Genomic DNA, 23,335 nt, shown 5'->3' with positions numbered 1-23,335 from the left:
AAAAATAGTGAAAAAAAATCTTTTAAAACATGCTTTTATTAAAATGCACTAAAAAGTAAAAAAATAAATCTTTTGAGAAACACCAGGATTTTCTTACATTTAATCATGTCTACAAAAATAAATATATGGCGCCAAACATGGAAGGAAATATACAAGATATAAAAAAATATATATATATTTCTTTTCTTGTGGTGCTTCTTTCCATGTTAGGTGCCCACGTTTTTATTTTTGTAGACATGGTTAAATGTAAGAAAATCCTGGTGTGCCTCCAAAAAACTTATTTTTCACTTTTTAGTGCATTTTAATAAAAGCGTGTTTTAAAAATTAAATATTTTATATATATATATATATTATATATATATATATATATATATATATATATATATATATATATATATATATATATATATATATATATATATATATATATATTTTAAACAGTTGCTGGACTCCGGGTTGTTTTGGGGGTCTCTCTCTCTTCTCTCTCTCTCTCTCTCTCTCTCTCTGTTTTGTGCAAGTAACAAAATCCAAAAGACATTTTTTTTTTTCCTCATAAAGGGAGGTTAAAAAGTAGGTCGACGAGATTTCAAAAAGGGTTTAAACTCCTGGGCGCCGGTGGAAATGTTCCACAGATATTGTGTCGAGAAACTCATGCATACACAGAAACATGGCATAACTCTTCAAGCTTGGCCTCGTCTATTAAAAAAAAGGTTAAATTTTAATGTTTTATTCCAAAAATAATGCAGTATTTCAACAGCAGAGAGGATGATAAAGATAATAACCCTCAAATGTGTAAAGTTGCATAAGCCTGGTATCTCATGGCAATCAGTTTTACTTTATTAATGAAACAACCCACAAGAGGAGAAGAAAAAACATCAATCACAATATTTGCACGAAGGTTTTTATTCTTTTTAAAAATAACAATAAAACATTAATTAAGTCACCTCAAAATTTTCACTTTTTTTTTTTTATGACATGGGGAGGTACTGTACAAGTAAGAAGCGTTTTATGACGAATTCCGCGAACTTTAATTTTCTTTCTTCTTTTTCCCTATTCGATTTATCCCACTCTTGCTTTGAGTTTAAATAACTTTTTTTTTTTTTTTTTCACAAACAAGTGGAGTCCATCAGGAGTGGGATCTTAGAAGTAAGGATGAAGAAAAACCGGCCGGTCTAATCTTGAATCCTTTGCTGGATGTTTGGAATCATCTGTAAGAACATGCTCCCTTCAAGAAAGTAAATCAGATCTAATTTAAATTCCGACTATAATATTTCGCTTATTAATTCCTTTCTGAATAGACCTGGAAGTTCATTATCTTCATTTTCGTCTCGATATTGATGTGGCGCTTTGGGACTTTGTCTAATGCAGTTATTGATGTGCCTCACTAAGATGTTTTATTATAATGGTGTATGTACCGTACACTTCTATCTACTTCATCGGTTTTCTTTGGATGACATTTTTTATGTAAAAGTGTGCAGTATATTACAGCCGATGTTTCATTAAGACATAAAATGAGAGAAATTTATGCATTTAAGAGCACGGAAATTATTGTCCTCAGGTAGCTTTCACAAATATAGGGAATCTTGGTCACGGGATCGATCGGTGTTGAGTTTTTGGGGTGGCTTGTCTTTTGAAAAGTTCAAAGCTCTTTGACTGATCTAGACAGTGAAATATGGTCCCGTTAGTTATTCTGTGGTGGGCCGTAGCCAGAATGGAGAGCTTGATACCCGTAAAGTTAACAACTTTTTGGAGCCACCCACTCAAGGGGCAGAGTTCAGAAATATCAATAAAAAACTGAAAGAAGGGAGCGAATTTCAATATGGTTTTAAAAGAAGAGAGAGAGAGAGAGAGAGAGAGAGAGAGAGAGAGAGAGAGAGAGAGAGAGAGAGAGAGAGAGAGATTTTGTTGACTTAGCCGATGCCCCATGGCGTATCTTAAGCAGCTTTGGCTGGGCTCCCGTCAGATTATCTATGGATTACATCCAGTTATCCAGTCTTTGCAGTTGTTTCATGTTTATTATCTTTTATCGGAAGATTATCTACTTATCTGTCTATTTATCAGTCTATCTATCTATCTGGTGATGTTTATGATTATCAGAAAGCACTCATAATCTTTCATTAGAGAGAATGATAGGATTAAAGCTCTGTCTTCAAAGTAGAAGAAGTCCTTAAAGTCCATACAATGTCGCGGAGGACTTTTGATCATTCGAACTAAATGAAGTAATGAAGAGCAGCGTTACCATTCACAAGAGAGAGAGAGAGAGAGAGAGAGAGAGAACTTGTAATGTCCTCTAAGATTATCAACCAGGAAGACATTAAAGGCTAAAGTTTGAACTGCTATTACTCTTGAAGATATCGTAGATGAATTGGCATAGGGCTGTCTTTCAGTGGAAATATAATGTCCTCTGAATTAAAAGAATATCTACAGTTGACTAGAGAGGCTTTTGATAGTCAGCACCATTCATCAAAACAGTCTAGACTATCTGGCGAATTTTCGTCATATGAAGCCAACATAAGTATATATTTTCTCGAATTCCCATATGATCAACGATAGCGAAAATTCCGTAGAGAAGCAACGTTGTAAAATCTGTGGCCACCGTGACATAAGGTAACTGTGCTCTCCCAAAAGCTCTCAGAGTGTACTATATGAGAATTATATATAATGAAAGATGTGCAGTCATTCCATTTGCCTTAATTTCAGAAATTTGAGACCACCTTAATATTCTTCATAGGAACACAAGGTGAAATTCTACTTATCAATAGGTCCTTATAGGTAACAGGCACACTCTCACTAATATACATAAGGTCCTAGTAAAGATGGCAATAAAAATTTGTTCAAAGTAATCACGAATCAATCTCACAATTGTTGATTGCACCATCTGCAGCAAATGAATGTTGAAAAGAGTTTGTTTTTATGGTATGGCTCTTTGTATTTTATAAATAAATTACATTATTCTTGTCATGGCAGTTGTGATATTCTATCTTATGCTGAATTACGAAGTACAGTTGTGTTCCTGTTTCATCCACAAAAGCGAAAATAGGAACATTTCAAGAGCTAAGAAGGCGCTTGTTTCACGACGGTTCTTTTGTACTTCTAAACTTCACAGTACTATAAAATACAAGCCTTTAATAATGAAATACAATTGATCACAATCATTCATTCTGTGTTTTATAATGATATTGAAATGATGAATTAATAAATAAAGAAGATACCTGTGTTTTATAGCGTTTTGGAAGTCAATATATAATCAAAAGACTATTAAAAGAATGTATTCTCATATGAGTTCATTGTTGTTAGCGTCTGAAGACATTTGTATGTGGTTCGGATTCCTTTTGCTGTTAATAATTCTTGAAAATTATGCAAAACACTGAAAAAATATTACGTCAAAAGTGATACCAAATCTGTGTAAGGCTCACAGAGAAAGTTTACAGAAGCTTCCATTGTACACAACTGAAGAAAAAAAATGTTTACGAAACATTATGGATTTTTTCAAGTTCATACAGGCATAAAAATATTCACTAGACAACGACTGCTTGGGTTTGCGAAAGAAAAGAACAGAGACAGAGAAACCGTCCGGTTCGATGGCTCATTTTCTCCCTTAAGAGATATATTTATCATTGTAAGATTCAAGTATAAAGGCACATCTTTTGAAAATCATGTTGACAAACTTAGGAGTGAGTGTCTCACTGCTTCTTCCACTCCATCCTTCAACGTCTTCAGCAGATGCTGAAAATATCCCCAAAATAAATTCGAGGCCGTTCCTTGACTAGTCTCACAGAATAGCGCTCCCCCTGTACCCATTCCCCAAGTGCAAGAGGAGCATGATGCATCATCTTCATTTTATTTACTCGTTTTATGATGGAGGAGGAGGAGGAGGAGCGGTGTGAGGGAGGCAGAGGCCTTTCGGGTCCTTTCCCACAACAGTCCTCGCCTCGCCAGCTTCAGTGATGGCGGAGAGATGACGTTATGGATGACACTGAAGATACTCCGAAAATATGTCAAGCTCTGTGGCATAAATGAAGATGGGAGTAGATTAAACGTGAGAGAATATTTCCAAATTCAACGTCTCAGAGTACGAACTGGACAGGTATTTATATTGTATATAATCTCAACCATGAGATTGCAGGAAACGGTTTTGGCGGTAATATGCACATCTCATGCTCACTGGTCCGGCAAGGATTTGCCTCAAACAAAAGAAGAGGGTCAACTGCCGTACAAAATAAAAAAATCTTGGTCTAAAGTTACACAAGTTTCATTTCCTTTGCAATTACCAACAACTCTGTAAAATGCTGCATATGAGCTTCTCATTTGGGCGATGTCATGGGGGCGCAAGAAAATTTATGGAATATGTAAAGCAAGACGGAAGAAGAAAGAGTATTCCGGAACGTGCCGAGGGGGAACTAGAATAACCCCTGATCTTCCAATCCAAGGAGCATCCCATCTCTCTAGAGCGTTAAGACACGGTTTCAAATATGTATGTTCAGTTACATTACAAATTTGTGAATTTCTGCAACCTGTTCAGGATTAAAAGGGGTTAGATAAATGGTCGTGGAATCTTTCTTTATAGATTTACAATATTACTTTTGTATCTAACAATGTAGTTATAAAGGTTTCAATAACATTACTATTAAGTGAACCACAGGCCACCATCTGTACAATAAAAACAAATATATAAATTCCACGGTGAATAAAACCGTTTAATACTATTTTCAATGACGCAGAATAAACTAAAAGAAAAAAACGCGGCTTGAGCGAGGGTAAGGGTTTTGGGGTGAGAGGAAGGGGGTCTTAATAATTAAATGTCTGTTTGTATGAAAAACTGTCTGGACTGGTAATGACTGATGACCAGTGCAGGAAGGGGGACTGCAGTGGCTTTTATGACCTGACAGATCCCTTCTTTGGAAGAGTTGAGCTTCAGATTGTCATTTTTGTGAGTTGACGACCGGCATGAAGAGTTAGGGAAGAGAGTGATGAGATAAATTCATTTCTCGCAGGCTATTGCTGGTTGAGATATTCCACAACTTTGTGGGTTGTTGCTTCACCAATTGGTTTTGTTTTTCAGCTAAAATAAGTCTAAAGCCCTAGGATGTAGCTGTTAATCAGCTCAGAGTAAAACTAAAAAGATGACCAGTTCATCGAAGGGAAAATAAAGTGATGATTTATGCAATCCAAGGGTGTGTTATTGACTGCCTGTCAGCTAATACAATATGTACATTCCAAAAAAAAAAAAGATGACGGCTCAAGCTAAGTAAGAGTGACGAGGCAAAATGATACTGTGCTCGTATTTACTGCATCTTATTACAGGCAGATAAAAAGTCGTCTGTAGTACTGTAATATTAGCATGCATTTTGTGGGGATGACCTTCAGCGCTTGTACCAGAAAATCTTACAGGTAGCACTTTTATGAGGCTCATCACATTCAGTAAATAAAGAACGTTGAATGCTAGATAAATGATTGACCTTTGGGAAAGAAACCTTGTTCATATTACCTCTTTTTTTTTTATCCACAGTCACAGGAAGTCTTTTTCTTTTGTCTCATGTTCTTGAGGTTCATAAAGTAGAGAAGTCCTGACATTCAAATGCTTTCGGAGAAGAAGAGACTTTATCCTTAAACTCTCTCGCTTCATTTACATAAATCTACTGGACATTCATACAGATTTTTTAGTGTTTTTTTTTTAATTCATATCTATAATAAGAAGCCTCATAATGTGATGGTGTAACTCTTTCCCATGTTAGCGCTGCTCGTAATCGTCTGACATAAAATGTTTCTGCATATTTCGTTTCCAGTATCTCATAAGCAGCAGCATCATCTTCCATTTTATGTCAATCATTTTCAGTCTCCTTGAAAGAGGGATCTTAAAATGACTGGTTTATTAACGTTGTACTGATTTGATTTGATTTATCAAAATTTAGCTATAAATGCAAGAACTGGGGTACTTTCTACCAATCGGCACTTGAGACAGTGAAAAAAGGAAGTCGGAGTGGTGGACAGTAAGACAGAAGAAAAGAAGCGGGAGCGGGGGTGTAAATGGCTAAAAAGTGGGTGCAGCAGCTAGGGGTCGAAGGGACGCTGCAAACAACCTTTAGTAGTGCAAGGAACCTTTAGTAATCCTCTGCAGGATATGCGTTGAACTGACACCTAACAATGAAAGCCATCGACTCAGAAATATACTGTACAATAAAGCTTTTATCATCATGAGTGAGGTAAGAATATTTCAGGATACCATCTACATCATTTCACATTCCAGGGCCAATTACCTAAGTTTTATCCTTATGGAGAAAGAAAATAAAAGGAAATCTTGCGAAGTCTTCAGTTATTTATAAGAATCCTAAGGCCTTACTCATGATGAGTTCTCACGAACGTTGCATTCAGAACTGATCACTTTCTATGATACTTATTAGATAAAAAGATGATAAAAAAGGTTCCTGCAAAGGAAACAATAATAATACAGTTAGGACTGTGATATCTCCTTTCCATTCACATGTCAGTATTTGGTACTGGACGTTTAAAATGTCACCCGGGAGCTCGGAGCCTGGAAGGGAAAGTTACTACTATGCATTTCAGGGCCGTGTCCACTTGATTTTCGTTGATAAAATCCTACCAAAACATCGGATATGGGTCACATTTTGGAAATAGGTATTTGAAGCCACAGCCTAATTGGCAAAAATATGCAGTAATGTCTAATGTGAATAATAAAGGCACTTACCAGAGTAAATATAAGAAATTGAAAGGGTAACTTAGCTAAATTTAAACGCACCCAGAGAGAGGCTAGTTGTGACGTGAAGTATGACATCAGACGTAATACCCAGTAAACTTTCCATTCACAATAGTAAACACGCCGATAACAGGAGGAGGACAGCAGAGCATTCATACGTCAAAGCCAATCTGTTCTACGTGACTGCTGTCTGGTGCTTCAGTCTTTATGGCAGGCCTGGCAAATTGTCCTCGTTTATGCAAGACTGCTTTCGTGCTGCGTGTTTTGCAGTATGCAATAAAGAAAAGAACCGCATGCGTCATATGATTAATATTAACAGGTAAGTGGATAACAGATCATGCACAAACACCAAATGATTCAGACAGGAAGCCTAAATTAAATTTTATAGGGGTAATACTTGAATGACGAGTTTGGAAAAAATAATGAGATATAAAAATATTTTGTTTATATTAATGTATTTCTAAATTTTACAATAAGAATAAGAGATGCAAAATTTTTCTTGATTGCAAACTATCTCATCTTACTAGCTTCATCAACCATATTTAACAATTTACCTATTCTACTGATCTCTTATATATATATATATATATATATATATATATATATATATATATATATATATATATATATATATATATATATATATATATATATATATATATCTTGTAATTTCACAATGGTCCCGTGGATGAAGTATATAATAAGTCCTCACGTGAAAATGAAAGGCAATTGGTACAAGACTTTCAACTTTTTATTCAAAGTCATCTTCAGAGTACCCTGAAGATGACTTTGAGTTTAAAAGTGGAAAAGTCTTGGGACTAAATTCATTTAATGATTTTCAGTTCTTAAGGACTTGCCTTATATATATATATATATATATATATATATATATATATATATATATATATATATATATATATATATATATATATATATATAAACTATACTTTACACACACACACATTTATATATAATTTTCATTTATAAATTATGTGTATGTGCGTGTATGTACTATATATGTCTAAGTTCATATATGTAAAGCATTTATATATCTCTAAATATTCTACTCATACTCTTCCTTGATGTCGAAGTATGAATAATAACAATAATGATGATTATATTAATAACAACAATAATGATAATAACTGTGACGAATATTAATGTGATTATTATGACTTATAATATTATCAATTTCTTTGCATGAACGTGTGTGTAGAGAAAACAACGTATAACATATAATGCATTTTTATTCACTGGCTAAATACTGGTCTTTGTCCACACAGGCCCTACGACCGTGTGGCAAATTTCATGGGTATCACGTCGCTTTCTGTGAGGAAGATTGTTCACCGTAACAGATCAGTGATCTCACATGAGTCTGCTGGCGAAGTATTTCCTATACCACAAGTCTTTGATAATTTTACAGTGGGTGCCATTCGTCGGTTTGTTCACGAGATATTTGCTGCAAAGCAAGTATTTACTGTTAGAACCCTGATGACAGATTTGAAGACAGCCACCATAATCCCTGAAACAACCTCCGAGATAGCGGTGTGGCGGCTCCTGCAAGATATGGGATTCAGATATAAAACGTCTCAACGAAAGATGTATCTTGCAAAAGAGTCCATTGATGTGGTTTGCCGACGGATCGGGGCTCTCCGGGCTCTGAAGCGCCATCGAGAAGATGGAAGGGAGATAGTATATGTCGATGAGACGTGGTTCACCACCAGAATGAGCCACAACAGAGAGTGGGTGGACACCACACAACCTGCTACCAGTGCCACGCATAGCCGACAGGTACCACCTGGCCTGGCGAGGGAGAGCGCTTCGTGGTGGTAGCAGCTGGCACAGCAAATGGATTTATTGAAGGCTCTTTCCTTTGTTATCCTGCAAAGAGTACAAGTGGCGATTACCACGGGGAAATGACAAGCGAGCTGTTCATACGCTGGTTAACAACGCAGCTTCTACCATTGCTGCCTGAACCATCAGTGTTGGTGCTCGACAACGCACCTTATCACAGCCAGCTATTAGACGAGTGTCGGTGTCCTACCACGGTCACCAAGAAAGCAGACCTTATTACCTGGCTTCAGAGTCGCCGAATCCCTGCTCCAGACGGTGCCACAAGACGTGAGCTGTTGCTCATATGTCAACAGAACAGGCCAAAACCACAGTACATCGTGGACAACATAATTCGAGAGTGGGGCCACGAGGTGGTGCGTCCGCCACCTGCCCACCAGAGCTCAATGCCATTGAGCAAGTATGGGCGTGTATGAAACGTCATGTGCGTTCATCTTTACAGCGATTCACCCGGGCAGACTTGCAGGCAAGACTGGAGGAAGTGCTTTTGGCCACTGAAAGTGTTTGGGGTCTGCAGTGAAACGATCTCGAGCCTTTGAGGATGGGTATTGGTCAAAGGACAACATTCAAGAGCCTGTTGGACCTATCATTACAAACTTAGACAACGATGACGAGGATATAGAAGACCTATACCTGGATGATGACGATGATGAATATGAATAAAAATTATTTTGGTTGTGTGTTCTCTATTTTCTTTTTTCCCCTTTACTCATGTAGAAATATTGATTTCTGTATTTGTAACGAAACTTCTTTACTTATGGTCTGCTCAGTGAGCAAGACTCAGATTCGAACAAGTTCTGTCTTAATCTTAAACAAACAACAACATATGCTTTTACATAGTTTTATATTTTAATCTTTGTATAAGTTTATTTCACATTTCAGTTTTAATGCAGTTCAGCAGAATAATTGGGTTAATGGATTATAAAAATTTATGTTATAACCCAAGTGCTTAGACTATGAATTATGAGTATCATATTGCACTACAATGTAGTTATGCTTAAAGGAAATATATATATATATATATATATATATATATATATATATATATATATATATATATATATATATTTATATATAAATATATATAAATATATATATATATATATATATATATATATATATATAGGCATAGCATATATATATATATATATATATATATATATATATATTTATATATAAATATATATAAATATATATATATATATATATATATATATATATATATATATATATATTTATATATAAATATATATAAATATATATATATATATATATATATATATATATATATATATATATGCATCCACATATATATAGCTGAGAGGAGAGAGAGAGAGCTTTGAGAGAGAGAGTTGGAGAGAGAGACTGTAAGAGAGAGAGAAGAAGTGTATAGGGTAGCTGTTTGTGTGTCTTCATTCATAAAGTGGCTATTGACTGGAGTGTCTAGTAACTACGTCATACACAGTAGAGTATCAATGAGTGGGAGGGCCTTTAGTAATGACGTCTACATAGTCTCTCTCTGGGTGCGTCTAAATTTAGCTAAGTTACCCTTTCAATTTCTTAGATTTACTCTGGTAAGTGCCTTTATTATTCACATTAGACATTATTGCATATTTTTGCCAATTAGGCTGTGGCTTCAAATACCTATTTCCAAACTGTGACCCATATCCGATGTTTTGGCAGGATTTTATCAGCGAAAATCAATTGGACACGGCCAAGAAATGCATAGAGTAGTCTTTCTCCTGTAGATCGAGAACGGGATAAGCTGTATATCAGGTCCACAATAATATTCAGTGGTGAATTCTTGTTGATTTTATAAAAAAAGTTACAAAACCTTTTGAACCCTGTCCTGGGTTCATCTTCAGTCTAACTAAAAATTGACATTAAGTAAATATTTTAGCTCCAGTTTTAAGTATGGAACCAGTGGACGACCTCAACGATGTGTTTTTCCTACGGGCGAGGCGACAAGCAGGACGGTCAACTATCCAACTAGGTGATTGCGTGGCTATCCTTCTTGATTTCCTCACCTGTTGTTGTTCTGCATGTAATTCATTGTTAGCGGTGACATCCTCGGAATCCCGGCTGTTATAAGGTGTCTGCGGGGTGATGTCAGAGATAACGGCAGCATCAGACGAAGGAAAGACGGAGCCTGTCCTAACACTAAAACCTTTAATAAATGTTTTGATTACGTGGAAGTTAACAAACGGGTCCTCGATAACGAACGGCTTGTTTCCATTAAATGATTCTCCTATATTTACGGCGGCGCCCTCGACTAATCTTAAGTTGACGTTGTTACTTTTGTGAATGATGTTGGCTCTATTCCAGTCTGGTCTATGATCGTTATTGAATGCGTGGCTAACTATTGCACTATTTTGAGAATGTAATGAGGAAGCCCGTCTAGTCTATGTTCCCTAAACGAGTTTTTAACTCTCTACCGCTTTCTCAGAAATATTGACCTTTGCAGTCTTTATATGGTATTTCGTATACTCCTGGTGCAATACTATGGGGTTATTATGATTGTTGCTGTTGTTTTTTATTAGGTTATTTCTTATCGTGTTGGTATATTTGAAAACAATTTTAGTATTATCCTGGCTATTATTTACTTATGTTATCTATGTTAGGGTTAAAAGGTAAGGTAAAAAATCTATTCGGTTTTCTTCTAATATTATTATCTTGAGGGCAATAATAAGTCTTCCGGGCACGTGAGATAGCCTTTTCAATGAAGTGGGTATGAAGTGGGAGGGGTACCTAAGGCTTCTGAAAGTTGCCTTAATGTGATGTATTTCGTCAGTAATATACTGGATCAGAAATCTTCAAGGCTCGAAATGCGAAGTTCATTACTTTTAATATTATTATTATGAAAAGAATAAAAATGTATATAACTTTCAGAGTTGGTTGTCTTCCTATATACTGTGAATATAAACTTTTGTCTACTCGAATCTCTGAAGATTAATACGTCTAAGAAAGGCAACTTGGAGTCAGTTTCTACTTCTACGGTAAATTTTATTGATGATAGGATGTCATTTGATATTCCTACTAATTTAGTTAAATTTCTTTCTGTCCTTCTGATGATTGCAAAAATGTCATCGACATATCTGACCCACAAGAGAGGCGTGGTTTCCCTATCACATCTGTTGAGAATGTCTCTCTCTCTCTCTCTACGAACTCCATACAAATATTGGCTAAAACTGGAGATAGGGGGGAGCCCATAGCGACCCCTTCTTTTTGCGCAAATCCTTGATTATTGAATTGAAATACCGTTGAAGATACGCATAGTCTTATTAATGCAAAGAATTGGTCAGTGGGTAGGGGGAATTCTGTATTACCTTGTACGTATTCTTCCTGGAGCTTGGAGATGACATAATCTAAGGGAACGTTTGTGAAAAGTGCCGTAACGTCTAAACTTACCGTAATGCCATCCAGAGCAGTTGACAAATTAATAACAGAGAAACCTTAGTAAAAAAAAAATGGGGACTAAAGTGAAGGATGGAGGCTGTGCGAAAGATAAAAGGATGAAGGTCAGTCTATTCAGGGGTGATTAATGACCAGTCTGGTCCTTAATCTTTTCCTGAATGGGAACAATGGAAACTCGAAAGTATCGGCAAAGAAGATAAAATGGTTATTTTCTAAATCGGTCTGGAAGGAAAAATATCCTTCAAGTACAAGAAAATTTAAATAAAATTTTATTTTATCTGAATATTTCGGCGTAGCTAGCTCGTGGACTTCAGCTGCTTCGCCCATGAACCTCGCGAGTTAACATATTCGTATTAAAAGTGTTAATTATTTCAGAACAGTACTATTACTAATAAGATCAAATGGGTTCAGTATCAGTACAGTAACTAATGATGAATTATCAAATGGAAAGACGAAAGAAATTAAAACTTTCAAACTTTCTTCGGTATCCGTAAATTAGACGGAAACTAACTTCAAAAGAAGAGTATTTTAGGTGAGTTGCAAAACGTCTGAGATTCAGCAGCTGTGAATCTGACATTTATTCTCTATCAACAATTCCACTCACGGTTTCCGAGGTATTTTCGGTCCGTCGATCTCCTGAATGTTTGCTGCTGCGGCATTTCACACGACAAGCGCTTTGGAGAGGTAACAAACAGTTGGGAGTTCTCCGAGTTTACCAGTGGGATGGTTTAGCTTTTGTTCATTTATATATGTCAGTTGTTCAGTTCACCTCCAGCCCCCATGTCTCTGCTGTATATATACTATATATAAATACATATATATATATATATATATATATATATATATATATATATATATATATATATATATATATATATATATATATATATATATATATATATATATATATATAGAGAGAGAGAGAGAGAGAGAGAGAGAGAGAGAGAGAGAGAGAGAGAGAGAGAGAGAGAGAGAGAGATAATATAAATATATATCACTTGAATCATAATTTTGTTGCCATTTGATATTTTTTTACGGAAAAAGTGATTTAACAGACATACAGTGCCGATGACCCTTGCTGCTGTGGTGACAGAAAACCCAATCTGTAATCAGCCAGTCAATCACCCTCTCTTCCTCCTTAACGTTAATGCATGTATCGATATGTCTGTGTCTTTAATCAATTTAATTGCTTTTGTTTATCTGCCGCTTCGTCAGTCTCTTTGTATGAAGTTCTACTGTCACTTTATCTATTCTTGATTGTGATGCATTCCACAAAACAATTACAAGGACCTCATGCATGCACTATGCAATTACATGCTCACAGGAGTTGAAAATTAAATCAGAATAATTAAGGTTAGTTAGCAATCCTTTCAGGTAACAGTTCCTGAGGAAACTTTGCTAATTCAAGTTCTGCAGGAGACCAGCATTCAGCCTAAAGCGTTGTTAAGCTGGTTCATAATTCATATTAACGTCTTTATGAAGAGAAAAAAGGTGGTAAAACTTCCTTCTTTCTTTGGCTGCTTCGTTACCGCTCAAGACTTCTCAGCTCCATGACTCAAAATCCTTCTCTTGGTTATTACGCTCTTGAGGAACCTCCTCGCCTTCCTTTGAAAGACCAAAGAGTCCCCTCCCCCTCTCTCTCTCTCTCTCTCTCTCTCTCTCTCTCTCTCTCTCTCTCTCTCTCTCTCTCTCTTTGGTTATGTGCGAGAATTCCTTTCCTTTTAATCTGAACAGGTATAAAAACACAAAGAAGTTTTCTTTTATAAATTATTGTGCTTCGCACTTATCGTATTACAAATATTATCATTATATGTTTTTTAAAAGAAACTTATATTTCTTCTTTTGATAAGTTAATATGTTTCGTTTTATGCAAGTTATAAGAGCAAAACCTTCAGAATGGCAAAGAAAGACGAATAAACACGCTGTCATATACGAACTAATCAACAAAAACATCACACGGGCAAACACAGATAACTACAATCAAAAACACAAACAATAAAAGTTGGAAGAACGGCCCGACCACACTCACTACCATTCACAGACTCGATGGAGAAACAAGTCAGACATTATCGCAATAAGTCAGAGATTAAATCGATGATTTTTATCGTGACAGAGATTAAAACCTCTCATTTTTATCGTAAAACTTGTCTTGCGTCGTCTAGGTGGAATTTTTCTTACTCATTTGTTGGTGCAAAACCATCAGATACATTACATACTACGTCATCGTTCATGATATGTAATTTCTTTGTTGTATCCGCTGGTATATAAGGATTTGCAACCAATAGGAATATATGAATCCCATGTGTTGCCGATATATTCCTATTCGGCAACACATGGGGTTCATTCTTTCATCATTTCATAAATTATGCTCATTTTCCTGTCAGTTACTGTTGATTCGAAATAGCTGATGTACAGCAATGTGCGCGCAAATAGTTACAAACTATGGATAAAGCACGTGCATGTACCACATATATATATATATGTATATATATATATATATATATATATATATATATATATATATATATATATATATATATATATATATATATGTATATATAATATATGTATATATATATATATATATATATATATATATATATATATATATATATATATATATATATATATATATATATATATGTATATATACATGTATATGTGTATATATATATGGATATATACATGTATATGTATATGTGTATATATATATACATGTATATGTATTGTATATGTATATATACGTGTATATATGTATATATATATAGATATATACATGTATATGTATATATATATATATATTCATGAATATAAGAAGGGCCATAAAACACTATTTAAACGTTGCAACCATATATTTCGGGCACTTGCTTCTGTGCCCCTGTTCACTGGTAGAATATGGACAGATGAAGTGTTACAAGGGTATATATACAAAGCATATATGGGTGTGGCATTAAGATGGTATGCAGGTGACCGTTTCCTAAGAAGGAGAATAACCAATTCCCTAGTGGTTTTTTGGCCTCATTAACTCCCGTTTGGTGACGATTCTGGAGGTCGTGTTTCCTGGGCCATCTTCTTCAGGAGCATTCATATGTGTATATATATATATATATATATATATATATATATATATATATATATATATGTATATATGTATATATGTATATATAATATATGTATATATATATATATATATATATATATGTATATATGTATATATGTATATATAATATATGTATATATATATATATATATATATATATATATATATATATATATATATATATATATATATATATATATATATTATATATATATATATATATATATATATATATATATATATATATATATATATATATATATATATATATATATATGCAATTTTCCACGCTGCTGTCTCACTTATTTCCTTATAAATCAGAAAATATTAGGATTTGGGGGGGGGGAGAGGCAGACAGACAGAGGAGAGAGCGAAGTGATAGAATTTAGGAGCGGCACAGGCCTTAGTCGATGGTAGGGACGTTTATGCATCTCTAGGGAATTCACACCTGGGGATGAATGGTGTTTGCTCTCACTCAGTCTCAAATTTAATTTGCTCTCTACTGTGATTTCAATTACTGGTGAGAAGCTTTCCTTAATCCACAGGTCATCGCCAGTGACATAGCCTGGAGTCAGGCCCCCAGCAAGATGCTGTCCCTTAAAAGGAGCGAGGAACGCATGCAAATCAGTCACTTTGCTCTTGCCATGCAGCCACGCTCCCCAACCACTAGCCAAATCTCAGCCCGAGTGGACCCCTCACTTTTGCTTACACTTGGAGGATCATGACCCTAGAGCCAAATGCCATCTTGGAGGTCTCAGATCTACTTCAGCCAAGGATCTTGAATCAAGCCTCACAAGAAAGCCAATCACGGTATATCTCAGAGGGGAATGGTTTTGCCTTCTTTGTCTCGATATCTTTGTCTCGCATTTCATAACTCAATTCAGTCCCATCTTTCTCCAACTTCACAACCAGTGTAAATACCCACATGTGTGTGTTTCCTTGAGACAGTGAACAGAGTAATGTATTTCCTTTGCCAGCATGGAGTAGAGTAATACAATCCCCTCCAACTTGCGTGTAAAGCCATTCTAAGAGAGATCATAATTAGTTAGGAGTCTTGTCTGGAATTATTTCACTCCCAGGAGTGTTGTCAGTGCCATTTACCCCGTGGATGTTTTCCTGAGTTCCCAATTTGCCATAGGAATCCACCCGAGCACGGACTGATATAATAGCATTACTGATTGGTTTAATTGACCGCTTACACGTGATCCATTTACATACTCGTTTATGTTGGATTGATATGTTTAATCTCCAATCCAGTTAATTGCTGTTGTACATTATTAAGTGAGATCTGTCCATAATTAACACTTTTGATTTACCCTCTTGTGTGGTAAATAAAGTAGTGTTGAAATGTGCAGTCTCAATTTGGCGACCATCCATCTGAAACCCACTCTGTTTGCAAAATTTCGAGGGTTTTTTCGCAAGGCAAGATTTAGCAGAATTAAGTAAAACTGTAATATATATATATATATATATATATATATATATATATATATATATATATATATATATATATATATATACATACATATACACATATATACTGTATGTATATATATATATATATATATATATATATATATATATATATATATATATATATATATATATATATATATATATATATATATATATATATATATATATATATATATATATATATATATATATATAGAGAGAGAGAGAGAGAGAGAGAGAGAGAGAGAGAGAGAGAGAGAGAGAGAGAGGGTGGGGGGCTAATTTTAAACAATGCGGTTAGTTACCTACTCCATTATTAAAAATTATTACAGTAAGCGGTTAAGGACAAATCCTTAAGTTGTTTTACCAAGATAAACAGAATGAAATAAAGAAAAATTGAAGATGAGCAGAAAGTGGAGTCCCAGTAACCCAAGTGATTTTCTGAGTCGAGAAGTGTTAAATATGGAAAGGAAATAAGAGAATTCAGTAAGAAAGGAAGAACGTTTCCTCTTGGCCAAGTACACCCAAGGTGAGGAGGTCATACAGCGACGGTCTGAAGAGAAAAGCAATTGGCTCTACTGGAAGTGTTCAACGGTTCTTGTTCTTGGTCCTTTACTGTGAATTTTTCTTCTTGTAGAATTAATTTTTTTGTCAATTAAAAAGACTTTCTCTATAATATCGTTCTATTCCTTTATTTCGAATGGTAGTTTAACTTTCATGTTTCCACTTCTCAGATGCATCTTTCATATCACAATGAATATAACTTCATAATCATAATCTTTTATGGTTTGGCTTCACCGAATTCTGTTTTCAATTATTTTGTCTTCTAGTCATGGTAATAGCCTTCTCGCTTATGACCAGCTGTTGTCATTTGATTTCATATGACTCCTTACTTACTCCGGCCATGAGCTTTTATTAGGACATTATTAATTCGGTTCCGCGTTTTTATTTATATAAAAAGCTATATGTGATCTAAGGCTTCCCAGTTTATGTTCAGTACTCTTGTGTTAACCAATTGGTTTAATCTTGAACAAAATCTAAAGTTAAAGTTACAGCTAACTGATTTGTTAACAATCATATAAATTATAGAAATGTTACGTCAAACAATAACTAATTTCAAAAATACTCTCGGGATAAAAAAAAATATTTGGAAAATGACATTACTTGAAATGACAATTTTATAATCCCTGACTAGAAACTACATACTCTATATTTTTTCGAAACGAAAAGAATCTAATCGTAATAAAGTCATACAAGTAAAATTAATAGAATTCATTGCGAGTATGAAAAAAGGCAACGTACTATCTTTTAAGTCCTCGGCAGAACCTTCTCAGGTCTAAACAAACTAAGCAAACTACTGACGTTTCTCTTTGCTCCCTAGACAGACGCGTCTTTTCTGGCTCCTCCTCCTCCCGGCCTCATTCATTGGATGACCATTGGTCTCGCTCGAAATGGAGGTCACTATAATCGGTTTCCTGACATCCGGCCTGACAGGACTCTCAGTGGTTCGGAAATGAGTTTTTGTTTATAATAATAATAATAATAATAATAATAATAATAATAATAATAATAATAATAGTGGCAGTTTCTTTGATGAACGTGAGATCTGGATGGGTTCAGTTGTAAATTACGATACTTATTCGCAGTAAAGTTTAATATTTGTATTGTTTCATATTCTTTATATCTGAGATAAGTTCTCGCTAATCATATGTCCAAGTGTGACAACAAAAGTATATTTTGCGTTCTGTGGGTAAACAAAGGTAATGACTTCATTTTATGTCATAACTGTGACCATTTTGCTTTTGTAAAAGGCGATGTAGCCAATAAGGAAGTTTTTTCCACTTTCAGAATTCATGTTTTACCTAATGAAAAATTTGTTTGAAGCTTTTGGGGAATGTTTATATTAGTTATAGACAGCATTCATTTCCCTGTGGATCCTCATGACCTCTCAATTTCTACCTAATTACTTCTTCTTTCCAGACTACATTAACTTATAGATTATCAAATTAAGACAAAGAAAATTGAAAATGATTTATAAAGACGAGCATGAAGCATCAATTCAATCACATAAAACTCTCCTATAAATACACACACACACACACACACACACACACACACACACACACACACACACACATATATATATATATATATATATATATATATATATATATATATATATTCATAAGAATATTAATTTCAAGAAATTTTCAAATAGCACTGAATCCATTGCGTGAAGCTACCTTCTGCAGTATTTCAGACAGGAGCTCGTAGTGTTAAGCGTGAGGTCTGCAGTTACAGAATAATTAAACCTTTCGTGTATTTATGTCCTGGTGGTACTAATGTTTATCTGGGGTTAGTTAAGGGTAAGACCTGTAAAAGTGAATATAATCATTATATATATATATATATATATATATATATATATATATATATATATATATATATATATATATATATATATATATACATACACATATAGAGGTCTGTGGCACGGGTTCAAATCCGCAGCCGACTAATCAGAGAGGCGGACACTTTGCTATCCGTGTAGACACCCCGGGATTATGTATGTAATCAACGGATAGGTTTGCTTAAAAGCAAATGGGTGTTACAGACTAAATACACACACAAAACAAAGCCACTGCAACATCTAAAAACATAACAAACATCTCACACGTCTCGAACTCTCGACCTACCCGCGCACCAACTTCTCGCTGCTGGGAGAAAGGGCGTTGGGTCTGTTATGATACATGTAACATACGCTACGGGGTCTAAGAGATGTCAGGCAGGGCAGCCGATCGAGACTACGGTCTACCCAAAAGCCAAATCAAAATCCTTCAAGAGAAGGCATCGTGCTTACCCCATACAAAAATGGGAAAAAGCACGTTAAAAGAAGATATATATATATATATATATATATATATATATATATATATATATATATATATATATATATATATATATATATGTATGTATATTACAATATTTAAAAAAAAATTTAGTATATTTCCAAAACACAACGGGATTTAAATTTAATTAATCTTACATTCCGACAAGCGTGCGTAGATATTTGAAACACTTTTATATCTTAATGAAATATTTACTTCGGTAAGCTCCTATAATGAGAGCGATCTCTGAAATGTTTGTTGAAAGATTCTACTCAATCTAACTTTATTACCGATCCTTGGAATGATTTCTTAACCCGGATTTATGGGTCCTTTCGTCTGCGATTTTTTGGGATAGTTTATTGTTCCCTTGGCGGCTACCGTGAATTAGGAGGGAAAGTCTCTCCCGGGGAGGGGAACTTGCGTTTTCATTTAACATTTCATTATCAGGTCGAGGCGTTTTCATTTTGCTTTCATTTAACTCTTTCATTTCTCTCTTCTGGCTCATCTCTGATTATCCATTTACTAACACGATTACTACCTTCACAGTGATGTTGAGACGTTTGTCGCGTTCATTCATAATCTTTTTTTCTGGAGAATTATTAACTTACTTTTCCCTCGATAAGAGTGAGCCTCAGATGTGTTGATGTTATTATTATTATCGTATTATTATTCTCTCCTGGCTTTCATCTACACTTTCCTTAGTCCTTTTCTTGTTTTTACTTTTCGAGAAACTCATTTAGGGTTTCTTTCCGGATAAGACAGTCCTTCTTTTCATTTTTCTTGTTCCCTCCGTTCCTTGCTCGGGATGGGCAGCGGACTGTCTGTTCCAATACCTTGAGCCTCCAAGAGAGTCTCTGTTGATATGATTGCAAATCAAGGTGAATTTTCACTACCATTCCTTTTTCTCATATAATAACATCGGCGCAAAATCAGAACCTTCGATTTCAGTATTTAAAGATTACAAAAAGTAAGCACTAACTGGGCAGTTAGACTAAAGAATTAATCAGCCATTTAGTGTGACATAATCTCCCCTTGAAAGCCCCTTTCTAAACCAAGGACGCCCTTCCCTCCTCTCACGTCACATTGACTGATCGACCACTCCTACTTTGCTCCAGATCTTTTGATCGTATCAGAAACATCGTTTGAGTGATGACGCTGACGATTTTGTACACAGAAAATGATCGATACTGCTCACAGTATTCGGACCATATTTTTTCTTGATATTGAGTATAATGTCTATGATTTTTATGATTTACTGAATCAGGTTTAAATAAAGCCCACATACAAGTCGTATTCTCCCTTATTCCTGCTCTTTCTTCAAGTTTGTTTCTACTAAAGAAGAATCCTTGCTTCAGAGATCAGGAGAACCCTTTCACAGTCATCATGTCGTCTTATAAGCCTATGGAAGGCTCTTAAAGAACCGTTAAATGCCATATGATTAGTGTTTTAACTTACTTAAGAAACAAGCATATCAGTTTCTCCACTACTAACTCTCCATGCGCTATTCTTTAAGATATATATGTCTATAGGAAAAACTGAGTCAACTGGTCGACAGCTCTGTTATGAATCTCTCTTGGAATATTTCTTGGAAAAGTTCAGTTTATGACATGTACAGAATTGACTTTAAAAGGTTTAAGTCATTTGCATAAGTACTTAGGTAAACAATGAAGATAAATTTTCTTCACAAAAAACCTTCAGAGTTAAGAAATAAAAATAAAGCACGGAACTGTGAATGTGGCATTCAGTGCTACGAACAATGAGGGAGAGGTGAGAAACAGAGGGCATCCTCCCAACTGTGCCTGATGTTAATTGGCAGAGGCAATAATTTTTCAGATCAGGTCTCATGGCACAGAAACGGGCACACCTCATGAATGATGCAGTTCTCGAGTATGGTTTCTCATCGTTTGCAGCCATGCCAAGCTCACTGATTCAGTGAGCACCATGACGGTAATATTTTACAACTAGGAGACGGAGTGGTAAGCCATGATGAAAAATAGGTATCCTCACTGATGAACTTCATGACAGCTTTTGTGCGATTCCACATATAATTCAAGAGCAAAATAACCAAATGGCATTACTTAGATATAAATAAAAATGTAAAACTAGCAAATGATAAAAAAGGCTCTAAACTAAATATTTTCCTTATCTTATATAACTATCGACGTTCCTATGGCTTGTAAACTATGTAAAATGTCCGTGTGTATACCACATACATACATGCATACATACATAGGCTCGTACATACATACATAAACTAAAATAATAGCTAAAAATGTCTTCATATTTCGTAGATTATATATATCTATATCAAAATGCAAACATTAAAAAATTAACATTTTTCATTGTAAAAAACTACAACAGTCATAACAACACGTAATATTTTAGAATTTCTTCAGCAAATATTATAACTCTCCTCAATCATCTGTTTACAACTTTTATTTTCTGTAAGGTAATCCCAGTTTCGGCTTCAGCTGAGTTTTATTTCAAATGAAACACACTTCCTTGACAACACTCCTTGAGTTTCAATTCTTCGTATGAGTGACGGCTTCATAAGGAAAGGAGAAAAATTAAATTCGTTGGAGTTCTCTTATACAGTGTACTTTATTATTATTATTATTATTATTATTATTATTATTATTATTATTATTATTATTATTATTATTATTATTATTATTATTATTCATTGGGAAAATAAATGGAAAAAATAATCGTGATAACAAAACTGACGACATAAGAAACAGGAATCAAAACTTCAGCGCAAAACTCATCACGAAGCTCCGAAATGTCAATGTAGATATTATCCCCAACACAAATCGGGGAGATGGCTCAATACTGACACAACCATTAGACTCCCATTGCGTGCCCGACTGTAGAACATACCCCTGCCAGATAATTATGAAGCTGCATTTCTTAAAGGGTTTAGGCACAACGGTGTTTCCTGGATAAGGAATGAAAGCGTCGTAAAAGCCAGCCTTATTTCCTCTTCGATTCGTGTTCCAGGAGCGCTGCAGGAAATCGTCGCGCCTAGAAGCACCGTGAAAGCCACAGAGAAACTTGAGAAATTATTTTGCAACCGCGGAATGGTATAGGATTCGATAATGAATACAATATAGATATAAGAGTTTTCTATTCATTTGTATGCATATGTAGAAGAAAGGGGAAAGACCTATTTTGGAGTGCCCGTATCACAAAGAATGACTTAAATATCTGATCAATTTTTATGGCTGCACAGTGTTGCCATAAGCTCCTCACCTCGGTGAGAGACCAACTCCGCATCGGTGTAGGGGTCAGGCAATGTAGGCCTGTTCTTCATACATCCATTATAAAGATGATTTGGTCTCAATGATTGTACCTAATCTTCACCAAGTCTGATATTTGAATCAAGTTATATTCCCTTTAAAGTAAATTTTCGGATGCTTTGAGGCTGGGAATTGCAATCCTTTTCATAGCAACTATTAAGATAAGAAATTTTGTGAATCAACGAGCTAAGTAAACATTATTTAATCTGGAAGCTGATGTAATAAAATTGATATTTATATTTTCAAGACATATGATATAGAAGATTAGCTGTTTGTTCGTTTGTAGGAAGTGAAAATATGTGAAGTGATTAAGGAACAAAATATTAATCTTGACAAATCTTTATTCCTAAAAGAAGAGATTTAAAACTTTAGAACTCAATGTGCCGACCTACGTTCTCACGCTTGCGGAGGGCGGGTCTCAGCTCTGCATTCATTCAGTTGGGCTCATATCTCATCCGCTTATTTCGTCACTTCTCCGCCCTTTGGCAACACTGTATGGCATCTTATTCCTGCTTTCAAAGCCTTATCAGCGGCAGGAGTTGCTAATTACATCAGCAATCGTGTGTCAGCAATTAGTTACCCCCGCTGACTTTCACAGTTTGAGGGTCATCTA

The 23,335-nt window shown here is 35.0% G+C and overlaps 1 pseudogene; it reads left to right on the top strand.

The window, feature by feature from the left end:
• The first annotated feature begins 7,954 nt into the window (after window positions 1-7,954).
• Window positions 7,955-9,248, top strand: LOC136830929 (uncharacterized; annotated as a pseudogene).
• Window positions 9,249-23,335: the final 14,087 nt, after the last annotated feature.

This window comes from Macrobrachium rosenbergii, chromosome 47, assembly GCF_040412425.1.
Source record: "Macrobrachium rosenbergii isolate ZJJX-2024 chromosome 47, ASM4041242v1, whole genome shotgun sequence".
NCBI lineage: Eukaryota > Metazoa > Arthropoda > Malacostraca > Decapoda > Palaemonidae > Macrobrachium > Macrobrachium rosenbergii.
The sequence above is the reverse complement of the archived record's forward strand: the minus strand, read 5'-3'. Positions and strand labels throughout refer to the sequence as shown.